The sequence below is a fragment of the Sus scrofa genome, chromosome 9 (genome assembly GCF_054392235.1).
Source record: "Sus scrofa isolate SSC_HxYL_T2T_F1_AM1 chromosome 9, Sscrofa_HxYL_maternal_Yorkshire_Landrace_v2.0, whole genome shotgun sequence".
Lineage (NCBI taxonomy): Eukaryota > Metazoa > Chordata > Mammalia > Artiodactyla > Suidae > Sus > Sus scrofa.
The window spans coordinates 130,477,784-130,497,108 of NC_139391.1; the positions used below are offsets into that span (position 1 = coordinate 130,477,784).

The window sequence follows — 19,325 nt, forward strand, 5'->3', positions numbered from 1 at the left end:
TGCACCAATTTATAGTCCCACCAACAGTGTACTAGGGTTCCTTTTTCTCCACACCCTCTCCAGCACTTATTGTTTGTAGACTTGTTGATGATGGCCATTCTGGCTGGTGTAAGGTGGTACCTCATAGTGGTTTGGATTTGCATTTCTCTAATAATGAGTGATGTTGAACATTTTTTCATGTGTTTTTTGGCCATCTGTATGTCTTCTTTGGAGAATTGTCTGTTTAGATCTTCTGCCCATTTTTTGATGGGGTTGTTTGTTTTTTTTGGTATAGAGCTGCAGAAGGTGTTTATAAATTTTGGAGCTCTTATTATTTCTTCTAAAACACACCAACTGTACTCTTCTTTTATGTAATTGCTTTTGTCTTTTTTTTTTTTTTTTTTTTCTGCTTTTTAGGGCTGCACCCTTGGCATATGGAGATTCCCAGGCTAGGGGTCTAATCAGAGCTGCAGCTGCCGGCCTACACCACAGCTCATGGCAACACTAGATTCTTAACCCACTGATTGAGGCCAGGGATCGAACCACCAACCTCATGGTTCCTAGTTGGGTTCATTTCTGCCACGCCATGGTGGGAACTCCGCTTTTATCATTTTAAAAACTATATCATGGAGCTTCTTAATTCTCTCTTCTTTTGGAAAATCCATTTACTTTGAAAGGTTCTCATTAGACAGGATTCATAAAATGTAAGGACTTTTTTAGAGACAAATGGGACATTAGAAGTCAATTAGAATTCATGAATTCATATCTTAGTGCTCATCACTTTACAGGTAGGGTCTGAGTCACAGGTAAGTTGTGACTTGCCTAAGATCACAGAGCTAGTTAGTGACAAAACTGGGGCAAGAACTGAAGCTTTAAGTGTCCATACTTGCACGGCTTTCTCAGAGACCTTCTCTCCTGATAATCCTTCCCAAACATTCTATAAATGTTCACTATCTCATAAAATGTAGAACCAGAAGTTGAGTGTGCTGTCTCAACTGTGTTCTGACCTTGGGAGAGAGCTGTAACAAGAGTTAATAAAGCCCAGCATTAACCGAATGTGCCAGGCTTGGTGCCAGCCTCACTGCCTGCAGTTTTTATTCAGTCTCCCAACAAATCTTATGGGATGGGTTTAACACTCCAATTTGAAATGAGGAAACTTCACTTAAGAGGGAAGTAATTTCCAGTCCATGGCCATGGAGCGCCAGTACGTAGAAGAGCCAGAAATCAAACTGAGGGCTGACTTCATGGTCATGGAAAGGCTATTACTTACCATATATATTTTTTTTATAGGAAACGCTTCATGAATTTGCGTGCCATCCCTGCACAGGGGCCATGATAATCATCTCTTATTGTTTTAGTGTATGTGCTGTCCAAGGGAGGGCCCTAATTTCTTAATTATGTATGTATCTTAGCAAAGCTTGCATTAGCGGAAGAATAGTGTTTGTGAGAATGTGTTGAGCTTGTGGTCATCTTGCATTGCTGACATTTTAAGAAAATTTAAATTGTGGCCTTTATTTTTCTTCCTATTCAATGCCACACTCTTGGTATCATCTGGTCTCATTGATTAAGAGTGTTGCAAGGCTCATGCACGGGGCCCGAACACTTGGGTGTGCCTGCTGCCTCTTTCCCATGTGGTTGAGTCAGTGGAGCTTCACTGTTCTCAGACGTCAATCAGATCTGTCTTACTGACCTCAGTGTGGATGGGAGATTAAATTAGACAGTGTATGTGGAAGGACATTGTAAATGGACAAGTTCATGTTAATCCGGATTTTTTAAAATGTGGATTGGGGCCTGCCTTGCCCCCTGGGCTCTAGCAAGCTTGCTCCTCTCTGTTCTGGCCTGACTCAGGTTTTTCCTGCTCCTAAGAATCCCCCTCCCTGTGTGCCTCCAGCTCTCAAAATGTTGCTCAGCCCTAGAGGCCAAGGTCAAAGGCAAATTTTGAAAGCAGACTTCCCTTGCTTTCCTGCCAAAATTAATTTTTTCTTGTCAGTGCATGTTCAAACAACTTTATTTCTAGAATTGTTCCAGCCCTCATCTCAGTTGGTCTTGTCTTCATATTTGTTTTGCTCAGATTTCCCCTCTTGCCTCCTGAGAGCTTCTTGAGAATGGAACCCTTTTCATCTTGAGGAACCTTCTCTTTCCCTGAGCCTACCAGAGAGTCAAGTAGTAGCTCAGTTAACTCTTTGATATTGGCCATCCCTCCCAGATTTATGTTCTAGCTGCTTTGCTAGTTTCCCTTCTGGCCTCATCCCCATCAAGATAAACATGTTGGAAAGGACAGAGTGGAGCCAAGGAGAAATTGTGGGCTTGTGTGATGAAGCTCTTCCTTTGAGTTGTTACCCAGCTCGCGTGAACTCTTGGATTGTTGTTCTGCAATGAGGACTCCTCAGAACAATGCTCTCAATTCATCTATCCATTCAAAACTGGTCAGGATTACTGCCTGAGCCTCCTGCATGGTCTTCTTCCACTTTCCCTTCCAGTTTCTTTTGCACCCACATCCTGAGAGGTCTTTTAAAAAACCTGTTGAGGAGTTCCCTGGTGGTTCAGCCGGTTAAGGATTTGGCACTGTCACTGTTATGGCCCTGGTTACTGTGGCAGCACGAGTTCCATCCCTGGCCCAGGAATTTCTGCCTTTGATGGGTATAGCCAAAAGTAAATAAACTACTGAAAATGAAAAGGCCTGTCTAGTCCCGTCACTCCCCTGCTGTAAGCCCTTCTCCAACATGCTTGTTGCTCCCTGGGCGGGAGTCTTCAGTGGGACCTGCCCACCCTCCTGCTGGGCCCTCACGCCTTACCCGGTGCAGTCTGCCTTGCTCCAGCCCACAGGCCTTTTTTCAGTTCTCTGAATACACCCTGGATCTTCCTGCCTTGAGGATTTTTTGGGGGAGGGGAGGGGAGGGCTCTTTCTTCTAGAAATGTTCCTCCCCTTATCTTTTAATGTGCTCGCTCCTATCTTGATTCTTGGCTTAAATGTCATTTCCTCAGAGAAGGCTTCCCTAATGTACCTTCTCGAAGCATCTGGTACTTTCTCTCGGTAATTCTGGTGATTATTTGTGTGACTATCTGCTTTATGCCTGTCCCTCCCACAAGGCTCTGAAGTTCCCTGAGGGCAGGGACCGTGTTGGTCTTGTTAAGTGAGGCATGCTGGGTACTTAGCGCAGTGCTTGACACACTGTAGCTGCTCCATAGATGCAGGCCCTGTAAACCAAGTAGGAATTCATTCATTGAACTGCCACCTCTCAGGATCCTCCGGTGTGAAGGGGCCTTGGACCCATCAGCTCACAGCCCACTCAGAGGATTGAGCCAGGTAAACAAGCCACAGAGGATGTCACCTTTGCTCCCAGAGCGAGTGTACAGTCCTCTGTGAGTGGAGTTTCCAGGTCTGGGACAGGGGGAGCTGCTGAAAGTGTCTTGAGAGGGTTACCTTTGAGCCGAATCCAGCCCCCGTTTTGCCCTTTTCAACTCCAGGAACAAGACTACCAGGTACGCTGCCTAAATCTGGACACCCTAAAGTGGACCAGACTTTTCCTGCCCACCAAGAACTCGGTCAGAGATTAGATGTAAAGTTAACTCGAGATGGTAGGTACTCTTTGTGAATTCTTGGTGGTGCCAAGTGCTTGGAAAAATCTGCTAAAGCTGCTTTTTAGCTTGGGTTGCAATCTGTTTGCTGGTTTAGTTTCCTGGATCCAGCCCGTCTGAAAATAAAACAAGCAAACTCTGACTATCTCCTCTCCTTTGGAGGAGCTTCTCTCAGTCTTTAAGAATTCAGTACCCAGTCTGTCTTCAAGAAGCTCCCAGTCCAGTTCTGTTTATATCACCACTCACGAAAAGGACCCTTAACGAGTTGCTAATATTGGAAAAGTAAATAAATTCTGGGACTGGAGAGGTACTGGCATCTTCTTGGATCTCCTGTGATTAAATGTGGTGCCCACGCCACTCTCCTTACTCCCACAGTGGTAATTGGTTGTAGGAAAGTTCTTTGTACTTGGGAACGACATAATTTTTTTTCTTAAAAAAAAAAAAAAAAAAAAAAAGGAATCTATGGAAGTCTCCAATTCTAAAATTTTGTGATTGTATGATTCTAAATTAAATTAGGAAAGCAGGCAGACAGTTTCTGAACGTGTTGCCATGGACACTGGATGTTGTGTTGAGGTGTCTGCTTAGTCACATTTGGTGCCATCTGCCATAAAAGAATTACTGGATTTTGGTCTGAGGGCAACTCAAGGTACTTAGAGGGATCTGCTGTTCTTCTCACATTCAGCTGAGATGTCCTAGCACCTTATTAGCAAACCACATGCCAGATAAAGATTTTAGTGTAAGTATATCCCATGTGAAATACTCTGGGATGTACTTATACTAAAAAATTATCTGTCGTTTATCTGAAACGCAAATTTAACTGCTGATTTCCTCCCCCATCCCCGCCTGCCGCCCTAGAGCTGGCAATGCTGGCAGCATTCACCTATAATCTGTGATCTTAGGAACATTTCGGTACAGGTAATACTGTACAAAAGTGTTTATCAAATGGTAAGAAAGTTTCTAGTCAATCAGCCTGGCCTCATATTCCACCACATGTCCCTCCTGACATTTGACTTTTGATTAGTGTTTTTCTTTCTTGCACTACTAATGAAGTGCCAAACAGCCATTCTGTTAAAATCCTGAAAATGTCCATAAATGTACTTCATGTTTCAATTAGCGGTTGGTTCCTTGCATTTTGAAAAACAGTCTTCTTTTGATTAAATAATATTTGGTGAGATTTGAATTTACAGTAATTTATGAGTACTTTTTGGCTTTGTTTTGCTTATCTGATAAAATAGCTCTGGAATTTATGTGGGATCAGGACCTGTTAGCGCCAGCACATGCCAGGAGCTATCCCCAAATACCAGATTCTTCTACAGTTCATCTTTGGTTCTCATTAGCCTTGGAGTGTTTTATAACTACACCCCGTCATCATTCCTTCTTTTGAGATCGATGTCTCTGTGAGGAAGCAGGAAAAATACAGCCCTGCTTTCTTGCAAAATTTATAGGCTTTTGGTGAGTTAAGATACTTGATGAAGATAAATGGAGAACTTGAAAGTTTTGCGCAATCCTTAAGATCATTAGGGACGCTTCTGCTTTGCTTTCCCCGATTTTAGTGAAGGAAAAGAGAATAATGAATTTGCCGGTTTGCATTATTGTATTTGATGTCAAAAGTCAAGTTCTAGAATCTGATTATTTTTCTTAACCGTAATGTAGTCACAGAATTTTGGCATTGAAATTCGGGATCAGTGGTGTCCCAGTCTTGGGTCAGACCCAGGAAGCACATGGTTTTGTTCGCTCACGTTTATAGGGTGAGGAACCTCGTGCAGAACTTTTTTTGAGCTGCCCCCGACATAATGGGTGAACTCTTTCTGGGCCCTGGAATCACCCTCACTCTGGCCATTTCTTACACAGGTAGGTGCCTGCTGCAGCCTGAGGCAGCAGTGCCTGGCCATCTCTTGGCCTCCAGCGGTGTTAGCAGATCCAGCAGCCCTTCCCCTGGTTGTAGGAAGAGGGGGAACGGAGTGGGGTGTGTGTCATCCCTGCCTTGGAGTCTTCACTGCTCTGGTCCAAAAGCATAGCCCTGGAAAAGCCTTTTTCCCTCTGCTCAGGCTGCAAAGCATAGTGTTCAGAGCTCTCTACTGCACTGGCAGAGAGAAGGGAAGATATACAGAGGCTTTTGTTCCTAACTCCCTCTTTGCAAGAAGGGACTGAGAAAAGACTGATTTAAAATATGCGGTGCATATGTGGTGTCCGTTTGTAAAGTACAGATCTGAACATATTACTTGCCCACGTAGATACTTCCAGTGATGCCCGTTAACTATGGAAAGCATTTAAAAAAACAGCATGGTGGGGACCAAGGTCCAACAGAGCTATGAGGAGAAGAAAACAGGATGTGAAGACGAGAATGATGCACAGAAAGGGAGGTGCTGATGATGCAGGAAAAAGGGGATAACTCAGGTGTGAAGGGGTGGGGAGGTTGGCCTTAGCAGAAGGAATACTGGTTGTGTTGTACCCAGATGGAAGGCTGAGTCTGTGGAATAGAGGCAGCGAAGTTGGTGGCATCGTTGTTGGGAAGACAGGGTAATTCTCTTTTCCTGGCACCTCTTTTCTTTCTCTTTTTTTTCCCATTTTCTATATGATTTTTATTTTTTTCTATTATAGTTGATTTACAGTGTTCTGTCAATTTTCTACTCCACAGCAAAGTGACCCAGTCATACATATGTAAACATTCTTTTTCTCACATTATCCTCCATAAGTGATTAGATATAGTTGTTTGTGCTATACAGGAGGATCTCATTTCTTATCCACTCCAAATGCAATAGTTTGCTTCTATTAACCCCAGACTTCCAGTCCATCCCACTCCCTCCCCTTCCCCTTTGGCAACCACAAGTCTGTTCTCCAAGTCCATGAGTTTCTTTTCTGTGGAAAGGTTCATGTGTGCCATGTATTAGATTCCAGAAGTGACATCATAAGGTATTTGTCTTTCTCTTTCTGACTTCACTTAGTACAAGAGTCTCTAGTTCCATCCATGTTGCTGCGAATGGCATTATTTTGTTCTTTTGGTGGCTGAGTAATATTCCATTGTGTATGTATATCACGTCGTCTTAATCCATTCATCTGTCGATGGACATTTAGGTTGTTTCCATGTCTTGGCTTTTGTGACTAGTGCTGCAAGGAACATACGGATGCATGTGTAATTTTTAAGGAAAATTTCGTCTGGATGTATGCCCAGGAGTGGGGTTGCTGGGTCATGTGGTGGTTCTCTGTTTAGTTTTCTGAGGTACCTCCGTGCTGCTTTCTATAGTGCTTGTACCCTTGGCCCCTCTTTTCTTTATTTTGTGTGTAGTATCAGCGGAGAGTAAGGGCTGAGGTCTGAGATTTGAAGAGTTGGGAGTGGTCAGCGTAGAGGATTTGGAAAGTTACACAAACAGAGGGAGTATAGGAAGAGAGTGTGGCAGAGTCGATTGCCCATCAGAAATGTTCAGCATAAAGAGAGGTCATCACTTGTGCGGTCGGAGGCAGAGTGTTGTTGGAACCCAGTTCTGCCCAACCTGCCAGAGCCCATGACTTAGCAACTGGCTTCCCTGAAGGTCAGAAAATCAGTCTGATCTGCGCCATCCCTATGAAATGACCTGTTAGAACACATGCTGACTCTTCCTCCCTGTAGTCCTTCCCGGGACTTCTCCCACCCGCGAGCCCTCCCGTTCTCCCCTCCTCATTCCCTGGACCCTTAGCGGTGACAGGCATTGGTCTGTGTGCTTCGAATACAGCTGAGAGCCAGGCAGACGCCGGCCCCGGAACCATCTCTTCTAGGAAGGAGTGGCCCCTGTAACCAAGGAAAAGCAATTGCACACAGTAGGTTCACATTCCAAGTGCTGTGAAGGCAGAACACTGAGGCAGTGGCGTTGGGTGGCTGGCTTGTTGCGGGCTGGGGGAGGGACATTCAGGAGATGCTCAGAGGGCAGGACCTTTGAGTTGAGAGTGAAGGGTAGGAAAAAGCCGGCCCTGGGGCATCTTCTGGCCCTTTGGGGAAGAGGAGGCTCGATGAAAGGCAGTGCTGTGGGAGTGGGGTGTCGGGATAGGCTGAGGAAATCTTCTTGACGTTTTTGATCAGATGACTAAAATGTTATATGCTTTTAGCAAATAAATAAATAAATAAATAATTTGGAGTTCCTGTCATGGTGCAGCGGAAACGAATCCGACTAGGAACTATGAGGTTTCGGGTTCAATCCCTGGCCTTGCTCAGTGGGTTAAGGATCCTGTGTTGCTGTGGCTGTGGTGTAGGCTGGCAGCCGTAGTTCCATTTGGACCGCTAGCCTGGGAACCTCCATATGTTACGAGTGTGGCCCTAATAAGCAAAAATAGATAAATAAATACATGTTATGTGCTTTCAATCTCATCATGGAAGGAATATCTCTTTCCCTCCCTCCCCTGCATTTCAACAACTATTCACTTCAGGAAACAAAATTGTCTTGGACACACAGAAAGGGGTTTGCTCTTCGGATCAAGCCCCCTCCAGAATGAACGCAGCACCTGGACCCATGACACAGAATCAAGGCTCTCGGGTCAGTAATGAAGGAAAGGACAATAAGTAAGGAAATCTTTCGCTAAGAAGAAGTTTCACCCAGACCTCCCCTTGGCTCTTGTTCTCCTCCTGTCTTAACGTGGTGTATTTGATTCCTATCTTCACCTGAGGATCTTTTTCATTCTTTCCCCTGGTGTCACACCCTGAAAGTAAAGGTAGCTGCAGCTGTGGCTGAAGGTGGGCCAGAGGGCCGGAGGTGTCAGGTTTTTCTGTGTGCTTGTTGGGTGGGGCCCAGAGGAACTGAGGTTTAATTTGCAGCCATAATACCTCTTTATGGACTTTTCCTAGTTGGTGGGGGGCGGGGGGCAAACCAGGAAGGCTAAAAAGGTCACATTCTTAGACATGGACCCTCCTGCCCATGCCTGATGAATGTCACATAGCGCTTAGCTTCTTTCCCAGCTCCGGGTTGCCCTGGGAGCCCTGAACAGGTACCATTCTGAAAAAAAAGTTTCATTCACCGATTATATTCCCCTTCAGGAATTTGAGAACCAGAGGGATCTTATAGCATGTCTAGGTCACCCAGGAGGGCCTTCGGTTCTCCTTCTGTGGATGACTGGGTTCAGGAAAAGCAGACCGGCCCCTCTCACCGTGCAACCCCCTCCAGTACTATAGAGGGGTCCTTCCCGACCTTTTTTCATATCACGGGACCCATAGAGAGTGATCCCCTTGGCAGGGTTCATTGCTGTTCGTAGACAAGGATGCTCAAGGCCAGAGGTGGTAGGAGAGCTGACGGGATGGGCAGGGGGTGGGGGATGCAGAGAACAGGGGCCTTGTATCTTGGCACGAGTAGAATCCATTGGTGGCCTCAGGTTAGGAAGCACTGCTGATAGATTGTACTCCTTTATTGTATTGCGTGCCCCTGAAAGCTGTGTTTGGTCATGCTTGAATACCTGCAGCCTTTGAAGAATTCTTTACTGCTGGGGGACCCCCCATGAATGTGGTTGCCTTAAATGCAGCAAGGATCTCGTCAGTGCAATAACTACTGAGAATTCTTTCTAAGCTTCACTGATAAGTTACATCTCTGCGCTGCCTGGAGTCCTACTGCTCAGCTTTGAGTTCTGGTTCTGCCGCTCGTGGGCTGTTCCATCCTCATCAGGTTGCTCCATCTCTCGAAGACATTTCCTCATCTATGCAATGAGGATAACACTTATCTGGTGTGTGACAGAGTCCAAACTCTGCCCCAGAGCTGTCTGACTTCAAAGCCCTTGCTCTAAGTCATTCCATCAAAATCTCTGTGTAGAGCCTTTTATTAACATAACCACATGTATAAGACACTGGAAAAGTCAGAGGTTGCATTTTTCAGGGGAAAGATTTTGTGGTTCAGTTAAAATACATGTGGAGTTCCCGTTGTGGCTCAGTGGTTAACGAATCCGACTAGGAACCATGAGGTTGCGGGTTTGATCCCTGGCCTCGCTCAGTGGGTTAAGGATACGGCATTGCCATGAGCTGTGGTGTAGGTCACAGACCCGGCTTGGATCCTGCGTTGCTGTGGCTCTGATGTAGGCTGGCGGCTAAGCTCCGATGAGACCCCTAGCCTGGGAAGTTCCACACTGCGGGTGCGGCCCTAAAAAAGCAAAAAAATAAAATAAAATGGATATGGGCCAACAGTGCTTAGATTTGTGAAGCAGTTGAGCTTCATCACACCGGTACATGATGTTTTGGAGTTACAAAGCTGGTCAAAATAACGATGGTGGGATACGGTAGGCTAAAAAGTTGAGACTGATGATTTCTTAAAGTTTTTGTGGTTATTAACTTAGCAGAAATTAAAATGAAGTAAGAGTTCAACTGGGTTACAAATCAATTTATCGAAAGAAACCAAACCTCCCAAAATAGTGTTTGACTTGTTTCTTGCTTCTACTTCCCCAGCTCTGATTAGGGCTGAGTCTCCTGAGAATGAGTCCCCTGAGCTGAAATTTAAAATGGTTGTTAGGAAAGAGCAGTAGGAAGTGATATCTGATTTTGCCACAATAGATATTGATTGCTTTGGTAGAAATTAGCATGATTGATTCATCATGCCTTAAGATGAATAACGCCAGAAACTACGTCAATTTCTTTATTTTCTTCTTGTAATATTAGAGGGAACTGTCTAAATATTTGCCTGGAGGAAATCTGATGATTCTAAAAGTTTCTTTGAAAGAAGTTTACTAAGTTGAACAAACATATTCCAATGTAGTAAAGTTTAGGAAAACATTTCTGATAAAGGCTATACTATGAAAGTCAAATGCACACATGTATGTGTGCATGTATATGTACATACACATACATATATACATACAAGTCAATTTAAACCCAAATGTATACATACAAATCAATTTATATTATGCATACAAATATATATATATATACAAGTCAATTTAGCTAAAGAAACTCTCTCTATATATACAAATAAATCAATCATATATACATATATACACACATGCATATATATGTCTACTATTATTGGGGGGTTGATTTCTTTAGATCAGTTGATTTATAATCAAGCCGAATACTTACTTCATACATATATATATGAAGGAGAGAGGAGTGCTTTGTAAAATTTGTGAAGTGCATACCCCTTAAACGTATATATTAAATCACACATTAAGCATTTATGGTAAACAGTTTACCTTTCCCAATTAAAAGGCCCTAGCTGAGAGACCAGCCAGATTCTACATTTTACAAGAAAATCAAGTCCTGGAAATGTTGCATTCCCTTTGAATGTTGGTGCCAGAGATACATCAAAGATATCAGGGGAAAAAACCTTACCAGGTTCTCCTTATAATTTGAACTGAAGGGTTCTAGTCGATGTTTTTTTTCTGTTGGACCCAACATCCTGAGTAAACTGGAATCTGCTTACTCTCTTTGGAGAGGCATCAGGGGAGAAGTACCTCCTTAAAATTCTAAGTCTTCTGATAGAAGAAAGCTCCCTCTCTGGGTTGGTGGAAATTTCCATTCCCAGGATACATATTCATTTTTACTTCAATGCAGCTTCCTCTTGGTTTTGTGATTGAGTTATTTTTAGTGAGTTTGCAGGCTTCTCCTCCTTCCCTGTTTAACCGTGCTGCATCCTTTACTTCTCTTGTTCCATTAATTAATCCCCACGGCTCTTTTCTTAAACCTTTCATACACGGAGGGGTATTTTAATTTCTTTATATTCCTTTTAAAATAAAAGCAAAATATCTGGTTCATCTAGAAATCAGGTATCAGACCTTCCCCACATCAGATATTTGGTTCTAGCTTATATTTGCATGTCTTATAACACAATTTGAATTATTCACTAGTTTCTTAGATTTTCATTCTTACTGAACCTAAAAGACCCAATTCCAAAATGAGAGGGCAGTGGCACTGTTGTGTGCTGATGATATGCCAAGGCTGAATGCATTCCTGGCTCCGTGTATGGTAAGTGATATCATCCCCATTTTATAGATGAGTAGGCAGAGCTAGTCATCTTCACCACGGTGTTTGCACTGCCTGGTGATACAGTCTAGTTAGTGGGCAATTCTGAGCTAGTTGGAAATGTGTCTATTTAAAGCTGCTGTAAATCCAAGATAATCTTAAATTTTTTGACTCAGAAGCATGTTAAAGAATTTGACAATAATGAAAGAAATGCATAGGCCTATTTCGTGATGCTTCCAGCAGGTATTCATGTTTATAGGGGTTGATATTCATTAGTGATATTACAGGGCACTATCAGCGAATGTCTGAGCCAAACTCTTGGACTCCGTTCATAGGTTATGTTGTGGTCATTGGAGGAAACAAACCTAGTAGAGGGCAACATGGATTTTTTTAGGTCAAACAGAACTTGATTCAAACCCTGACTTTGCCCCTACTCTTGGGTGACCTAGCCCTTCTAACCTCAATAAATTCATCTGTAAAGTGGAGTCATAATTGCTGTGGTGATGATTAAATTAAATGGGGAAAATGTATGCAAATTGCTTCAAGCCTTACACGTCATAGTCAATAGAATGGCAGTCGTGAATAACACGTGTCACAATCTTAGACCCTCTGAGTTGAGAAGGATCCTAGGGTCAGATGGACTTGGTACCAGTTCTGGTTCTGCTAGCAGTCACTAGCTTCTCTGAGTTTCTATTTCTGATGTGCACAACGGAGATAATATTTAACAGATTACGATCGAGGTTATATGAAATGTGTCGTCTGTAGAGTGTTTAGCGCTAAGTAACTCTCATGAATGGTGGGTACCACTCCCTTTGAGGTGACAGCCTCTGGGGACAGGGCAGCTCTCGCTGAAGTTTTAGAGTTTTACTTACAGGGAACATTAGTTTCCCTGTGACTTTGGCTGGTTTGGCTCTAGTCCCACGATCTGAGTTTATGAGAAAGTTATTTTTGCTCTCTGGGTTATGATTTTGATTAGATCTAGAAATATTGTTAGGACCCTAACCTACTTACTTGATGGTTAAGATTAAAGTTCTTATTCTTCTGCAGTTAATCTTTATCTCCATCTTCCTGAATACATTCTGTACTGAACAAAAATGTTTGTGTACGTGGAAAAAAAAAAGTTCTAAATCAGAAGAATGTGGCAGGCAGCGTCTCAGGGCACTGACTGGTTCGGTGCTCTGTGGGGTTGTTGCTGGTGATGTAGAACTTAATACGGAAATCAACATTTTAAGCAATTTGATGCTAAGGGTGACATTTTAATTTAGTTGATCTCTGCTCTGTTCTCCCTTGCTGTCTACCTTCGTGCGAAGCACTGTAGTTTGAAGTCAGTAATGACGATAGTATTATGCTGGGCTTTGAATGTGAAGGAAACTTGAATAAAGCAGCTAAATAAAGCATTTTCCTGAAGGGAGTTCCCCTGCTTGCAGGATCTTCCCTGAGGTTTAGCTGCAAAAATCCCTTAATCATGTACTTAGCGTTTCTACTCCTTACGTGCAAATTTATTTGATTTCTGTGGGCTGTTCCTGTGTGCCCTGCATAAATAGCTCTGGGTGAGATTATTATGTGTAATGTTAGATCTTACCTAACCTGCTTTTCAATGTTTTGAAACTGGGAGTGCAATAGCTGTTCTGATGTGAATAGTTTTCTGGTTTTAAAATCCAAAGTTTTGTTCACCACTGGATGCCAGATTTTGTATTCCACCGGCTAACAAGTCTATAAATACCACGTTAACATTCCTCCTTTCTCTCCCAGAAGGAGGCTTCCTCTCCAGTAGCAGTCATCACAGACATATGCCCACTGGTGGGCTCCTGGAGCCCTCAAAGCACAATTTCCTTTATGGACGCTGTACCTGTGAAAGGTGGTTTGTCTGCTTGGCATTTAAGGGGCATTGGGAGAACTTTTCACCCCAAGTTATCTTGGTCTTTTATTCCTCTGGGGTCCATAGCTCTCCTCTCCACCCCCACGTTTCCCTGGAAGGACAGTACTTAGTCCCTAGTACTTGATGAGTCCATCTGGACACTTTAGCTGGCCCCCTTCTTTGCAGCAGTGGGAGGGATGGTGGGGGAGGGGGGGTGTCATTGGTCTGGAGTCCCTGAAGTGGGGGTATCGGCCCAGAAACCCAAGCAGAGCCTGGGTTCCCATGTTCAGAGTCTTTGGGGCAGGCGTGGAGAAGGCCCAGTCCCAAGGCAGAAGGCAGGTAGCATTTTCCGTAGTGATGAGAAGTAAACCACAGCCTTTTAGAATGAGCTGGTATTTGAAAGTTCTTCCAAATAAAGAAGTATTGCTTTGGCGTGGGGGTGTGGGGGGATGTACGGGCTTCTAAAAGCCCTCCATCCCAATTTGTTTAACCTGTGTCTCTTTGGAGGGCTCTGCCTCCCAATGAGGAGAGTCCTAGAAAGAGGTCCCCAGGGCCAATCATTATGGTCTCTGCCAAGGAGAATTCTGCATCTCTTGCCTCTTCCTGTCTGTCCTCTTACTTATCTCTTCTCAAAATGGACTGGGTGCCAGGAGCCCACTTACTCTCTGTGAGACGAGAGGGAGGTCATGTGCCTTTGGGGCCCGATTACCTTGGGTCAGAATGACCATGTGATCTACATCCGTACTGCCCGCCTCACCAGGCTGATGTGGGAAACTTGAGTGCTTCATTCCACAAACACCTGATACACACCACGCAGGGGTGTGCTCTAGTGCAGAGGTGCGATCCGTGCTGTATCGCCTGCTTAGGGAGCTAGAGAGGATGCTCTTCCAAGCAGAGAAGATTCGCCAGTCATGTCCTCAGTGTGTACACACCTGGTCTGAATACAGTATTTGTTCAGTGGCCGTGGCTCCTGGGCTTTGTGCTATAATATTAGATGTGGCTCCACATGGGACAGTAGCCACGTGGCGGCTGCGCCCTTCCATAGCTGCCGAGAGACCTCCCCGCAGAGATGACGTTTGAGTTGGGCCATAACAGATGAATAAGGTTTTATGAAAAATTTAATATCTTCGCCCATGTTTTTTTTGCATTTCTCAACAGGCTGTCACTAGTCTCTGGACTGGCACTTGAGAAGTCTGCCTGGATTTTTGACTTATCCATCATCTTAATGAAAATCACCTCACCGAGGGGTTGATAAATATTTTTAGCAAGCTTGTTTTCAAATGAAGGTTTTCAGTATATACAGTTTTATAATGAAAAACCTCTTAATTTATCTGAGCCCTTTTTAAAAAACCTGATACTGCTGCCCTTTAAATTAAACCATGCTTTGCTTTTGGACCTGGCATGAGTTTCTAATGGCAGGGTAATTACAGTGCACAGAACACTCAGTGAATTGGAACGTACTTGCTCTCCACGTTCAAATAGAATTTGTTCTTTTGGGGTAGGGACAGGAGAAAAGTCATAGACAATGAGATAGATTTTCCGGAGAGCAGGTGGATAGAACACATGTGTCCCTTCAGGGCCATCCGTTAATTGAGCTCCATTCATTATAAGTGCATTTGGTAAAATGAAAGTTTTGGTTCCTAGAAAAAAAAAGTCATGTGAAGATAATGATGAAAATTAATTAAAAGGGTAGGCATAACCTTGGATCTTGCTTCTTATTACTGTTTTACTATAATAATTATATCAGTGTTATATTGTTGGCGAAATAATCCCCTCACGGGGTTGAGGGATATGATTATATGGACTCCGTGTTTATAAGACAAAATAGTTACCCATATGACCGAGGGGGCAGAGATCCCTCTTCAGTGAATTTTCTTGGGAAATTAATTATTTTTTTTTATTTTTTATTTTTTGGTCTTTTTTTTTTTTTTTTTTGCTATTTCTTTGGGCCGCTCCGTGGCATATGGAGGTTCCCAGGCTAGGGGTTGAATCGGAGCTGTAGCCACTGGCCTATGCCAGAGCCACAGCAACTCGGGATCCGAGCCTCGTCTGCAACCTACACCACAGCTCACGGCAACGCCGGATCGTTAACCTACTGAGCAAGGGCAGGGACTGAACCCGCAACCTCATGGTTCCTAGTCGGATTCGTTATCCACTGCGCCACGACAGGAACTCCTTCTTAGGAAATTAATTCTTTAAGCGCAGAAACTTCTAATTCAGAAGTTTAGTGGTAGACTTTTTAAGACGCAAGAAATGCTTCACATTTTTGATCAATGTAAATGCAAAATAATTTAGAATAATAATAATAATTCCTTTCTTCCTGATGCCTTTGGGGTTATTATGATAGGAGCCAGTTATTACCTTGAATGCTATGGAGACATGCTCAGGGCTGCTTGAAGTGGTCTCAGAGTGAGGTGCTGTACAAGGAGAAGAAGTCAGATTTTGTGTTTCCTCTGTTTCTTTTCTCACCACCCACTGTCTTCTCTGCTGTGCTTTTTCCTGTTCCACAACCTTACCTTTTCCAGAGCAGATAAGCAAGATTCCTCAGCCCCATCTTTTACAAAATCCTACTTCTTTTTTTTTTTTTTTCCTTTTTTGGGCCAAACCTGCGGCATATGGAAGTTCCCAGGCTAGGGGTCGAATTGGAGCTGCAGCTGCCGGCCTACACCACAGCCACTGCAACATCAGATCCAAGCCACATCTGCAGCCTATGCTGGAGCTTGCAGCAATGCCAGGTCCTTAACTCACTGAGCAGGGCCAGAGATTGAACCCTCATCCTCATGGATCCTCATGGATACTGCATCCTCACGGGTTCTTAACCTGCCGAGCCTCAATGGGAACTCCCTACAAAGTCCTACTTGTATGTCTCCTGATGGAAAGCAATGCCCTGTAGGAAGTATTCTTGCCTGAATCTAATCAATGTAATCAAATATCCAAGTACCACATAGAACACACGGAGGAATAAAGTGAATGTTAAATGATACTTCAAGGATGCAGTCAGCAAAACTAAACCAGAAAAACCTAACTTTGCAGAACAAATGACCAAAAGGGTAAAAAAAAAAAAAAGACAGACAGACATGGAACATGTAGATTGAAAGAGACTAAAGAGACTCATCAGCCAGTTACAATGTGTGGATCTTATTTGGATCCTGATTTTAAACAAACTAAAAAATATGAGGCAATTGGGGAAAGTTGGACACAACTGGATATGTGGTCATTTTAAGGACTTATTGTTATTTTTTTAAAGATGTGATCATGGTGGAGTACCGTCATGGCTTAGCAGTTAACAAATCTGATTGGCATCCATGAAGACACAGGTTCGATCCCTGGCCTCACTCAGTGGGTTAAGGGTCCGATGTTGCCCTGAGCTGTGGTGTAGGTCGCAGATGTGGCTCGGATCCCGCGTTGCTGAGGCTGTGGTGTAGGCCAGCAGCTGTAGCTCCGATGAGACCCCTAGCCTGGGAACCTCCATATGCTGCGGGTGCGGCCCTAAAAAGACAAAAAAAAAAAAAAAAAAAAAAAGATGTGATCATGGTGGCATGGTAATGTTCCTTTTACTGTGGTCCTTTTATAGATGGATACTCATATTAAGGAGTAAAATGATATGAGTGGGTAATTCTTGATGTTCAGACCTCGGTTACCAGGGGCCGCATTATACTGGTCTCTCTACTTGGAATATGTGTGAAACTTCCCATAAACATTAAAAAAACCCACAACACTAAACCAAAACTCATCTTTGAAACCCAGCGCTGTCTATCTCTATCTGTCCTACCCCTTATTTCATATACGTTTCCAGAAAGAGATCTGTCCTTACTGTCGAGGCTTTATTTATTTTTTTTTTTTTGGCAGCTCTTGCAGTTTCTCCTTTGTGTCTGATTTCAACCGTCTCCTTCCTAGAGCTCTCTCTTCTATTCTTGCTTTATACTAGGAATACATAATCTGTGAGTTTGTAGGTGAGCTTTGTCTAAAACACAGTGCCTTCTCTGTTTTGGCAAATGTGCACTTTGTGGGGATTAGGCTCATGGCATTGATAAGAATTTTAAGGGCCCCTGATTCTAGCAGGCTAAGAACCACCTCACTGCCCCCTGTGCTCAGTTGTTAGATTCGTGGCGTTTTCTTCTACTTGCACATGTCAGGGTTCTTCTCTCCTCTCTTGTCCACAGCTCTGTCCTGTGCTTCCATCCTGTCCATTCATTTGTCCGTCTTCATCTCTACTCATACGTACCTCAAAGGTAACATGTTTGGGTGATGGTTTTGCCATTTACCCAATTGCTCTTCATGCCAAATATCTCTGAATTCGCCTCAATTTCACTTTCTTCCTTCTGTGAACGCCTGCATCCAAATCATCATCAAATGCACATTATTTTAATAACTAGACACCACTGGTATCCTTCCTACCAACCTCCTTGCCTTTAACCCAAGCCCTCCATTTCCAGAAATGATGTGACAAACACAAAAACCTGTTGACCTCAGTGGCTTACAGGGTCACAGCAGGGCCCTTCATTATCCAGCTCCTGTCCCGCTCAGCGGTCTCATTTCCTGGCAGTCCATCCTCAGACCTATGTAGACCTATTTAGAGATTTGTCACATCTCTAAGCTTTGCGTATATGTTCCCTCTGCCTGGGGGTTGGCACCCCTTCCACCACCCTACCTTACCCATCTTGTCAACGTGGGAAATAGCACTTTCCCCTTTAGGTCTAGGATGACTCTCCTTTCCGAGGTGGCCTGGATGCGTCCTCTTAGAGCACTTGGGAGTTTCCTCTTAAATGCTCACTCTGCCGTTTGCACAAACTGCCATTCAATGGGGTTTTTTGTTTGTTTGTTTTTGTTTTTGGTCTTTTTGTCTTTTTCCAGGGCTGAACCCACAGCACATGGATGTTCCCAGGCTAGGGGTCTCATCAGAGCTGTAGCCTCCACCCTACGCGAGAGCCACAGCAATGTGGGATCCGAGCTGCGTCTGCGACCTACACCACAGCTCACGGCAACGCCGGATCCTTAACCCACTGAGCAAGGCCAGGGATCGAACCCACAACCTCATGGCTCCTCGTTGGATTCTTTAACCCCTGAGCCACGACAGGAACTCCATCGGGGTTGTTTTTAATTGCCTTGTAATTGTTTGCAGCTTATAAGCTAACTTGTTAGTACCTTCATAGCATCTTTGAGACCCTCTGGCTTTCGCCCAGTCCTGAGGGTGTGAGTGTTTAGTGTAAGTGGCAGCCGAATGCTTGCTGACCAGGGTCCCCGAGACCTTCTTCCTCCATGTGAGCCCCACCTTGAGCTCTTCCGAGGAGCTACTGGAAGGGACACCACAGGACTGAGTGGATCCTGTATCCTGAAGGGCGAGGTGTCTTGGGTGGCCACTGGGAGAGGTAGAGGCCCTCCCAGAGGCCGTTTTTAGTAAAAGTTTTTCTTTGGTGACTTGATTATTTCCCTCCCTTTCTAAGTTCCTCTGTTCTCTCCCATTTTTTCCCCTCCTTTTTAGAAATGTGCAATATTGTATAAGTTACAGGTGTACAATAGAGTGATTCACAATTTTTAAAGGTTATACTCCATTTATCGTTGCTATAAAATATTGGCTATATTCCTCTCCCATTTCTTAGCGACCTCTTTCAAATATGAGTAAAAGGTTTTTATAAGACTACTCTCCTCCCAAACTTCCTGCCTACATAAATGTGTTTTTAAAATGAATTAAAGTGGTTGAGTTTTATTTTTTTTAACTTATTTCGTAGTATTTTTTCAATGGAAATGGGGGTTTAACGGAATCTCTTACTACTCAGAAGCCATTGAACTCAATATTGATAGTGGAGCCATTTTCTCAGAAAATTATTACTGAAATCTTCTGAGAACAGTTTTAGTCAAGAAAGGCTTTGTCAGCACTATGTCGAAATTAAGATCTCTGGGAGTTCTCGTTGTGGCATGGCAAAATGAATCTGACTAGTATCCATGAAGACATGAGTTCGATCCCTGGGCTTTGCTCAGTGGGTTAAGGACCCAGCGTTGCCGTGAGCT

The 19,325-nt window shown here is 43.8% G+C and overlaps 1 protein-coding gene and 1 pseudogene across 3 annotated transcripts in view; one reads left to right on the forward strand and one right to left on the reverse strand.

The window, feature by feature from the left end:
• C9H1orf21 (chromosome 9 C1orf21 homolog) overlaps positions 1-19,325 on the forward strand; it is a 239,991-nt gene that overhangs the window by 35,324 nt on the left and 185,342 nt on the right. The gene's annotated exons all lie outside the window — the stretch shown is intronic.
• Positions 1,262-1,361, reverse strand: LOC146400187 (U6 spliceosomal RNA; annotated as a pseudogene).